The sequence below is a fragment of the Manacus candei genome, unplaced genomic scaffold (genome assembly GCF_025592945.1).
Source record: "Manacus candei isolate 608988 ecotype Guabito, Panama unplaced genomic scaffold, ASM2559294v1 h1tg000139l, whole genome shotgun sequence".
NCBI lineage: Eukaryota > Metazoa > Chordata > Aves > Passeriformes > Pipridae > Manacus > Manacus candei.
The window spans coordinates 235,503-245,424 of record NW_026138187.1 but is presented as its reverse complement, the minus strand read 5'-3'; the positions used below and the strand labels follow the sequence as shown (position 1 = coordinate 245,424).

The 9,922-nt window shown below is 48.8% G+C and overlaps 1 long non-coding RNA gene across 1 annotated transcript; it reads right to left on the bottom strand.

Annotated features, from left to right (window-relative positions):
• Window positions 1-4,945: 4,945 nt before the first annotated feature.
• LOC127462802 (uncharacterized) lies at window positions 4,946-6,440 on the bottom strand. The gene is made up of 3 exons (XR_007900557.1): window positions 6,380-6,440; window positions 5,510-5,685; window positions 4,946-5,041 (listed from the first exon to the last, which is right to left on the bottom strand). It is a non-coding gene; the product is annotated as an uncharacterized LOC127462802 (long non-coding RNA).
• Window positions 6,441-9,922: the final 3,482 nt, after the last annotated feature.

The following is a 9,922-nucleotide window of genomic DNA, read 5'->3' as shown; positions in this document are numbered from 1 at the left end:
GTTCCCTGTAGAACAGTAAGGGAGAAGGTGTAGTCAAGTGGGAAGAGGAGTACTGTTTGTGTGTGGCCTCCTATGTGGCCTTGGCGCCTTTGAGGGGCTTGAAGGAGAAAAGAGCTTTGTTAAAGTGAGAAGTGAAATAGTGTGTTGGCTGTTCTCTCTGCAGGGAGAAGCTGTCGGTGGGGGAGGGGTCACCGAGTGGGGGAGAGGCCGTAAAGTGGGGGCGGGGCCACAGAGTGGGAGAGGGGTCACAGAATGGGGGAGGGGTCACAGAGTGGGGGAGGAGCCACAGAGTGGGGGAGGGTCCATAAAGTGGGGGAAGGGTCTGAGAGTGGGGGAGTTGCCATAAAGTGGATGAGGGGCCATCGAGTGGGGGAGGGGTCAGAGAGTGGGGGAGGGGTCATGAAGTGGGAGAGGGGTCACAGAGTGGGGTAGGGGCTACAGAATGGGGTAGGGGCCACAGAATGGGGAAGGGGCCATAAAGTGTGGGAGGGGCCACGGGGTGGGGGAGGGGTCACAGCCTGGACTCGGGGGGTCAGGGCAGTGACCTCAGGGAGGGGGAGGGGTCAGGGCATGGGGTAGGGGTCTCACCTGATCCCGGGGCTATCGGGGCCATGGCGGGGCCGAACCTGGTGGGGACACCCAAGTTTTTCCCAAATTTCCCCTCATTTTTCCCAGTTTTTCATCCATTTCTCCCAAATTTCCCACTCTTTCCCCAATTTTCCCCCCATTTCCCCCATTTTTCCCAAATTTCCCCATTTTTCTCAATTTTTCCCCATTTTTTTTCCAAATTCCTTCCATTGTTCCCAAATTTCCCCCCATTTTTCCCAATTTTTCATTCGTGTTCACCAAATTTCCCACTTTTTTCCCCAATTTTTCCCCATTTTCCCCAAAATTCCTGGTTTTTTCCCCCAATTTTTCCCCACTGGGGAAATTTGGGAAATTTGGAAAACTGGGGACCCAAAAATCCAAGAAAATGTGGGGAAATGGGGGAAAAATGTTGGGAAAAATCTGGAGAAAAATCTGTGAAAATGTGGGAAAAATGGGGGGAAAATCAGGAAAATGGTGAAAAATCTGGGAAACTGTGGGAAAATGGGGCAATTGCGGAAAATTCTGGGAAAAATGTGAGAAAAATCTGGGGAAATGGGGAAAACTGAGGGAAAATGTGGGAAATTCTGGGGAAAATGGTGAAAAATCTGGGAAAATATGGAAAAATGAGGAAAAAAGGGGGAAAATGGGGAAAAATGTGTGAAAATCTGAGGAAATGTGGGAAAAATGGGGGAAAATCTGGGAAAATGGGGGGAAATGGAGAAAAAATCCGGGAAAATGGGGGAAGAAATCTGGGCAAATCTGGGAAAAATGTGAGAAAAAATCGGGGAAAATGTGGAAAAAATGGGAAAAAAAAATCTGGGAAAATCTGGAGAAAAATGTGTGAAAATTTGGGAAAATGTGGGAAAAATGTGGAAAAAATGGGGAAAATCTGGGAAAATGGGGGGGAAACCTGGGAAAATCTGGAGAAAATGGGGAAAAATCTGGGAAAATGGGGGGAAAATGGGAAAAAATCTGGGAAAATGTAGGAAAATTGGGAAAAATGTGGAAAATGGGGGGGAAATGGGGAAAAATTCAGGAAAATGTGGAAAAATGGGGAAAATGGGGGGAAAATGGGGAAAAATGTGTGAAAATCTGGGAAAAAACTGGGAAAATGGGGGGAAATCGAGAAAAAATCTGGGAAAATGGGGAAAAAATTGGGAAAAAACTGGGAAAATGGGGAAAAATTGGGAAAAAACCTGGGAAATTCTGGGGAAAATGGGAGAAAATCTGGGAAAAATGTGGAAAAAATGGGGGGGAAATGGGGAATATTCTGGGAAAATCTGGAAATATGGGGAAAAAAATCTGAGAAAATGGGGAAAAATCTGGGAAAAATGGGGGAAAATGAGGAAAAATCTGGGAAAATGTGGGAAAAATCATGGAAAATGGGGGGAAATTGGGAAAAAATCCGGGGAAATGTGGGAAAAAAAGGGGGGAAATCCGGGAAAATGGGGAAAATAATCGGGAAAAAATCTGGGAAAAAATGGGGAAAAAATGAGGAAAAATCTGGGGAAATAGGGAGAAAATCTGGGAAAATGTGGGAAAAACTTTGGGAAAATGTGGGAAAATGGGGAAAAATGCGAGAAAATGGGGGCAAAATGGGGAAAAATCTGGGGAAAATGGGGAAAATGGGGAAAATGGGGAAAAACCTGGGAAAATGTGAAAAAATTGGGAAAAACTGTGGGAAAATGGGGGAAATGAGAAATCCGTGAAAATGGAGGAAAATGAGGAAAAAGGTGTGAAAATGGGAAAAAATGGGGAAAGAATCCGGAAAAATGGGGAAAATCGGGAAAAATCAAGAAAAATGTGGGAAAATGTGGGAAAACGTGGGAAAATCTGGAAGAAAATCTGGAGAAAAATCTGAGAAAATGTGGGAAAAATGGGAAAAAATGTGGGAAAAATGTGGGAAAATGTGGGAAATTCTGGGAAAAGTGGAGGAAAAATCTGGGAAAAATCGGGGTAAATGGGGAAAAAATAGGGAAAAATCTGGGAAAATCTTGGAGAAATTTGGGAAAATAAGGACAAACTGGGGGGGAAATGCTGGAAATTCTGGGAAAAATGGGGGGAAATGGAGAAAAATGGGAAAAAATCCCAGAAAATGGGGAAAAATGGGGAAAGATTTAAAAAAATGGGGAAAGATTTAAAAAAATGGGGAAAGATTTAAAAAAATGGGAAAAAATCTTGGGAAAATCTGGGAAAAATGGGAAAAATCTGGGAAAATCTGGGAAAAATGAGGAAAAATCTGGGAAAATGTGGAAAAAATGGGAGAAAATCGAGGAAATGGGGAAAAATGGGGAAAGATAAAAATTTTTGGAAAAATGGGGAAAATATGGGAAATTGTGGGAAAAATCCAGGAAAATGGGGGAAAAAATCTGGGCAAATCTGGGAAAAATGTGAGAAAAAATCGGGGAAAATGTGGAAAAAATGGGAAAAAAATCTGGGAAAATCTGGAGAAAAATGTGTGAAAATGTGTGAAAATGTGTGAAAAATGTGGAAAAAATGGGGAAAAATGTGGGAAAATGGGGGGAAAATCTGGGAAAATCTGGACAAAATGGGGAAAAATCAGGGAAAATGGGGGGAAAATGGGAAAAAATCTGGGAAAATGTAGGAAAATTGGGAAAAATGTGAAAAATGGGGGGAAATGGGGAAAAATTCAGGAAAATGTGGAAAAATGGGGGAAAATCTGGGAAAAATGGGGAAAATGGGGGGAAATGTGGAAAAATGGGGAAAAATGTGGAAAACCTGGGTTAAACTGGGAGGAACTGGGAGAAACTGGGCCAGAGGGAAAGGGATGTTGCCATGGAAATGTGAGCCCGCCCCTCCCCCACCCGGCCCAGGGCCCACGGGGGGGGGAACTGGGTTAAACTGGGACATACTGGGAGGCACTGGGGGGGACACTGGGAGTTACTGGGAGCTACTGGAAGCTACTGGGGGGGTCACTGGGGTTACTGGGATAGACACTGGAGTTACTGGGAGCTACTGAGGGGGTCACTGGGGTTACTGGGATGGACACTGGTGTTACTGGGATCTACTGGGGGGGTCCCTGGGGTTACTGGGAGTTACTGGCAGCTACTGGGGGGCTTACTGGGAGTTACTGGGAGCTACTGGGGTGGACACTGGGGTTACTGGGAGTTACTGGGATGGACACTAGGATTACTGGGAGTTACTGGGAGCTACTGGGATAGACACTGGGGTTACTGGAAGCTCCTAGGAGCTACTGGGGGGGTCACTGGGGTTACTGGGGGGGTCGCTGGAGATACCGGAGGCATTACTGGGGTTACTGGGAGCTACTGGGAGCCACTGGGAGCGGCCCATCCCCCTCCCTCCCCAAGGTCACCCCAAGGACACGGGGGGGAGGGGGAAGCCCTGCCCCCTCCCAGTCCCTCCCAGTCCCTCCCAGTTCCCTCCCAGTCCCTCCCAGTACCTGAACTGGTCACACTGGGAGCGGCTCCAGGTCCCCCCTCCAGTTTGGGCCCCCGGGGCTATTTTTGGGACCCGGTGACGTCACTGGGGGGGAGGGGCCTCGAGGGGGCGGCCTCTCCCCTCTCCCTTCCCAGTACAGACCAGTAAGGGACCAGTAACGGCCCCAGTGGGGGGGGGAGGGGAAGGAGGGAACACCGAGGGTGGGGATGGAGCAGGATGGTCCTTGAGTGTGGGGGAAGGGCAGGAGGTTCCCTGAGGGTGGGGGAAGGGCAGGACCGTCCCTGAGGGTGGGGGAGGGGTAGGCTAGTCCCTGAGGGTGGGGGAGGGGCAGGAATGACCCCGAGGTGGGGGGAGGGGCAGGAGGGTCCTGAGGGTTGGGGAGGGGCAGGGAGGGACCGCGAAAGTGAAGGAGGGGCCCTGAGGGTCCCTGAGGGTGGGGGAAGGGTAGGAAGTTCCCCGATGGTAGGGGAGGGGCAGGAGAGTCTCTGAGGTTGGGGGAGGGGTTTTGAGGGCCCCTGAAGGTGGGGGAGGGGCAGGGAGGGCTCCTGAGAGTGGGGGAGGGGTAGCAGGTTCACTGGGGGGAGGGGAAGGAAGGGACCCTGAGGGTGGGGGAGGGACAGGAGGGACCCTGAGGGTTGGGGAGGTGCAGGAAGGGGGGGGAGGGGCTTTGGGGGGGCCCTTAAAGGTGGGGGGAGGGGCTGAAAGTGGGTCCATCATTGGGAGGGGACATGCCCACCCAAAACCCAGTAAGCCCCAGTTGAGCTCCCAGTTCAGTGAGGGGGAGAGGATGCAAAAGACACGCCCACTTGCAGAGGCTATGGCCACCTTGGGATGGGACACGCCCACCAGGGAGAGACCACGCCCACCTAAAGAAGGGACACGCCCACCCCCAAACCACTAAGTCCCAGCTGAGTGCTGCCTTAACTGGTCCTTACAGGTCCCACCACCCCATTCCGCGTTCCAGTGACCCGTACTGGTCCATACTGGTTTATACTGGTCTATCCTGGTTTATACTGGTCTGTACTGGTCTGACCTTGATGGAGATGCTGAAGTGCTCCCAACCCCCTTAACTGGTCCTTACTGGTCCCACCACCCCATTCCCTGTTCCAGGGACCTGTACTGGTTTATATTGGTCTATACTGGTCCATACTGGTTTATACTAATCTATACTGGTTTGTACCAGTCTGTACTGGTCTGACGTTGACGGAGATGCTGAAGTGCCCCCAACCCTCTTAACTGGTCCTTACTGGTCCCACTGCCCCATTCCCCATTCCAGTCACCTGTACTGGTCCGTACTGGTTTATACCGGTTTATACTGGCCCATACTGGTCTATACGGGTTTATACTGACCTGACCTTGATGGAGATGCTGAAGTGCCCCCAACCCCCTTAACTGGTTCTTACTGGTCCCACCACCCCATTCCCTGTTCCAGGGACCTGTACTGGTTTATACTGGTTTATACTGCTCTACCCTGGTTTATACTGGTCTGTACTGGTCTGACCTTGATGGAGATGCTGAAGTGCCCCCAACTCCCTTAACTGGTCCTTACTGGTCCCACTGCCCCATTCCCCATTCCAATGACCCGTACCGGTCTGTACTGGTTTATACTGGTCTATACCGGTCTATACCAGTCCATACTGGTCTATACTGGTTTATACTGGTCTGTACTGGTCTGACCTTGACGGAGATGCTGAAGTGCCCCCAACCCCCTTAACTGGTCCTTACTGGCCCCACCGCCCCATTCCCCATTCCAGTCACCTGTACTGGTCCATATTGGTTTATACCGGTTTATACTGGCCCATACTGGTCTATACGGGTTTATACTGGTCTGTACTGGTCTGACCTTGACGGAGATGATGAAGCGCCCCCAACCCCCTTAACTGGTCCTTACTGATCCCACCACCCCATTCCCTGTTTCAGTGACCCGTACTGGTTTATATCGGTTTATACTGCTCTACCATGGTCTATACTGGTCTATACTGGTCCATACTGGTTTGTACCGGTCTGTACTGGTCTGACCTTGATGGAGATGCTGAAGTGCCCCCAACCCCCTTAACTGGTCCTTACTGGCCCCACCACCCTGCTCACTGTTCTAGTGACCTGTACTGGTCCATACTGGTCCGTACTGGTTTTTACTGGTCTATACTGGTCTATACTGGTCTATACTGGTCTACACTGGTCTATACTGGTCTATAATGGTCTGACCTTGATGGAGATGCTGAAGTGCCTCGAAGCCCCTTAACTGGTCCTTATCGGTCCCACTGCCCCATTCCCCATTCCAGTGACCCATATTGGTCTATACTGGTCCATACTGGTTTATACTGGTCTATACCGATCTATACTGGTCTATGCTGCTCTGTACTGGTCTGACCTTGATGGAGATGCTGAAGTGCCCCCAACCCCCTTAACTGGTCCTTACTGGTCCCACCGCCCTGCTCCCCATTCCATTGACCCATACTGGGTCGTGGTGGCAAGAACCCCAGCAGGAGCCAGGTGGGGTCTTCCTGCCATTGGATGAGTGCTCTGGGAGGTCAGGGCTGCTCACAGATCCAGATCACAGCAGTACATTTCCAAGAGCGCTGTCAAATGGGAAGGGCAAAGCACAATTATTAGGAAGGAATGGAGCTTTTCTCAGTCAGTGTTTCCAGTTTCCTACTCCTGAGGAATCTGGGGGTTGAGAAATGGAAAAGAAACTCTCATGTTGGACAAGTCACTGAGACTCCTGAGCTGTAACTTGGAATGCACAAGTGCTTCTGTAAGCAACTTCCTAAAGTGCTTTCGGTCTCTGCTCTGCTTTTGACAGAAGCAGCATCACTTCTGCTGGACCCATCTGTTTTTTCTTTATCTGCCCTTTTCCACCTGCCTGAGGTTTCTCTCAGGTCAACGTGAGAGCACAGACATTTGGATGGAGTGCTGACAGGGAAGTCATGAATGGATTTCTGATGTTGAATCTACTGTTTTGAAATCAGAAAATGTGGTGCTGAAGTCATCGTTAGCCTTTGAGAGGGAAACAGTTGAAAAATCGGATAAACTTGTTGCTAAAAATGAGCTGCTTCAAACTGAGGTTGACCACCTTCAAAGTCTTGTTGCACCAGAGTGCAGAGAGAAAACTGTTGCTAAAAAAACAGGCTCCTGGTTTGGTCAGGCAACTTCATAAACCAGTGTCTTACCCTGGCATTGAGACTTGGGAAACCACAGAGAACCCTGATTCTAAGTCTCAGGAGAGAAAGAAACAAGGAGAATTTGAAGTTCAACTGATGTTTCTAGAGTCTCCCAGCTTTCCTCACATTAATGAAAATAGACTGAGTGATCCCTGTGATAATGAACAAAGGGAAGATTATTCTTTACCTCCCTCAATTTCCTTTGTGCCTGATACTGAATCCACTAAAAACCCTTGGACTCAAAAAGAGAACCCGACCCAGAAAACAACTCAATTCATTCTGATTCAAGTGGTTAAAGAGCAGAAGCATTATGGCGATAAACCTGGACAAATTAAAAGCCAACCAGTGAAATCCTATCAATATATCACATACCTTGGGATTCCACTTTGTTCTCATCAACAGTTAATACAATTTCCAATGGATATGGGGACAAAATGTTCGCAGCAAAATGCCAAAGATGGGATTAAAACCCAGACAAAAAGAATTAAAATCACTGGAGAAAAAGAAGAAACCAGTCTTCAACCAAGAGCTTCACCCTGTTACTGTTTTGTTGATATTACCTTTTTGCTTTTTATTCTAATAATCATATTGTATGTTAAAATTTGGATGATTATGAAACAGTCAGCTCACTGATTACCCCCATCAATACTAGACGATGCCCGCAGTATACACCCGTCCCAGCCCCTCCAGGAGCCCTCAAATCCCATCCTGGTCCCACAGGACACTCCCAACTTCCCCTCAAACACTCCGAGGCCCCCAGATTGACTCCCAGATCCAGAAAACTCTTGCTGCCTGCCCATGGAGTGCCCAGTGTGGCCCACCAACTGCACCACAAAGCCAAAGCTTCCAGGCTTTCTTTCCTGGGAATTAGGGCTGTTGTTTCCTGTTTTCAGTCATGCCTCCCAACTGATAGCCCAACTCCCAAACTGCTAGCATGCCTGTTGATACAGAATTGTTAAAATAAACCTTGCCAGTATATGTTTTCAGACACCGATTATTAAGTGTCGTTTCACTTTAATCCACCCCAAGGGAATTATTAATAAAAACCTGAGTTACCCCCTCTCCCCTTTTCCTGGGGCGGGTTGTAACACCAATCAGCACTGACTCCGCCCAGTAGGCATAGCAAAGGAAGTTTCCTTTTGGTTTAGTGTTAGGGTTAGGGTTAGGGTTAGGTTTAGGGTTAGGGTTAGGTTTTGAGTTAGGGTTAGGGTTAGAAAGGGTTAGGGTTAGGGTTAGGAAATTTAGGGTTAGAGTTAGAGTTAGCAAAAGTTAGGGTTAGGGTTAGGAAATTTAGGGTTAGGGTTAGAGTTAGCAAAAGTTAGGGTTAGGGTTAGGTTTAGGGTTAGCAAAAGACAGGGTTACTTTAGGGTTATGGTTAGGGTTAGGGTTAGGGGTATGGGTAAGGGTTAGGGTTAGGAAGAATTTGTCTCAGTGCGTGATCTAACAATCGCGGTTTTAGCCCATTCTGGACACGAAGCGGTGCCCAATATGCCCCTCTCAGGCTATAAACCCGATTCACTGCCCACCGCTGTCAGAATCTTTTGCTTTTGCTCTTGGGTCTCTGCTTTTGCTGTTGCTGTTCTGTTGCGTGTCTGGCAGAATACCCACCACCGTCCAGTATGTACTCTGCTTCTATAGAGCACTGTCCCCCAACCCCAACATTAAAAGAGAGACTGGAAGCTATGCGCAAACCCTGTTCCCTAACCCTAACCCTAAAAACGAGACTGCAAGTTATGCGCAAACCCTCTTCCCTAATCCTAAGCTTAAAAAAGAGACTGCAAACTATGCGCAAACCCTGTTGCCTAACCCTAACCTTAAAAAAGAGACTGCAAGCAATACGCAAAACCTTTTCTCTGAACCTAACCTTAAAAAAGAGACTGCAAGCTATGCTTTCGGCCTCTGCTCTGCTTTTACAGAAGCAGCATCACTTCTGCTGGACCCATCTGTTTTTTCTTTATCTACCCTTTTCTACCTGCAAAAAGAAAAGTTGCCCAGTCAGTGCGCTGCAAACAGGCAGGTTTCTCTCAGGCCACAGTGAGTGCACCGACATTCGAATGGAGTGGTGACAGGGAAGTCATGAATGAATTTCTGATGTTGAATCTACTGTTTTGAAATCAGAAAATGTGGTGTTGAAGTCATCGTTAGCCTTTGAGAGGGAAACAGGAGAAAAATCGGATAAATTTGTTGCTAAAAATGAGCTGCTTCAAACTGAGGTTGACCACCTTCAAAGTCTTGTTAAAATTTGGATGATTATGAAACAGTCAACTCACGGATTACCCCCATCAATACTAGACAATGCCCGCAGTATAAAGGCATAAAGCCCTCCCAGCCCCTCTGGGAACCCTCAAATCCCATCCCGGTCCCACAGGACACTCCCAACTTCCCCTTAAACCCTCCGAGGCCCCCAGACTGCCTCCCAGACCCACAAAAACCCACAAGATGCCCCCAAACCCCTCCCAGTTACCTCCAGCCCTCCCAGGACCTTTCAAACCCTCTCCTAGCTGCCCCCTTCCCCTTGAGTATGCCCCCAAACTCTCTCCCAGTTCCTTCCCACATCCCCGACGATTCCCCAAAACCCCTCACAGCTGCCCCAATCTCCCCAACCTCCCTCCCAAACCCCCAAACTGCCCCAAACTCCTTCCCAGTTACCCCCACGACCTCCAAGCCCTTCTCAGCCTCCCCATTCCTTCCCAAAGCCCCTCCCAGTTGCCGGCCCGTCCCCCAGGCTCGGGTGAGGAGGTGCCCCAGGTTGA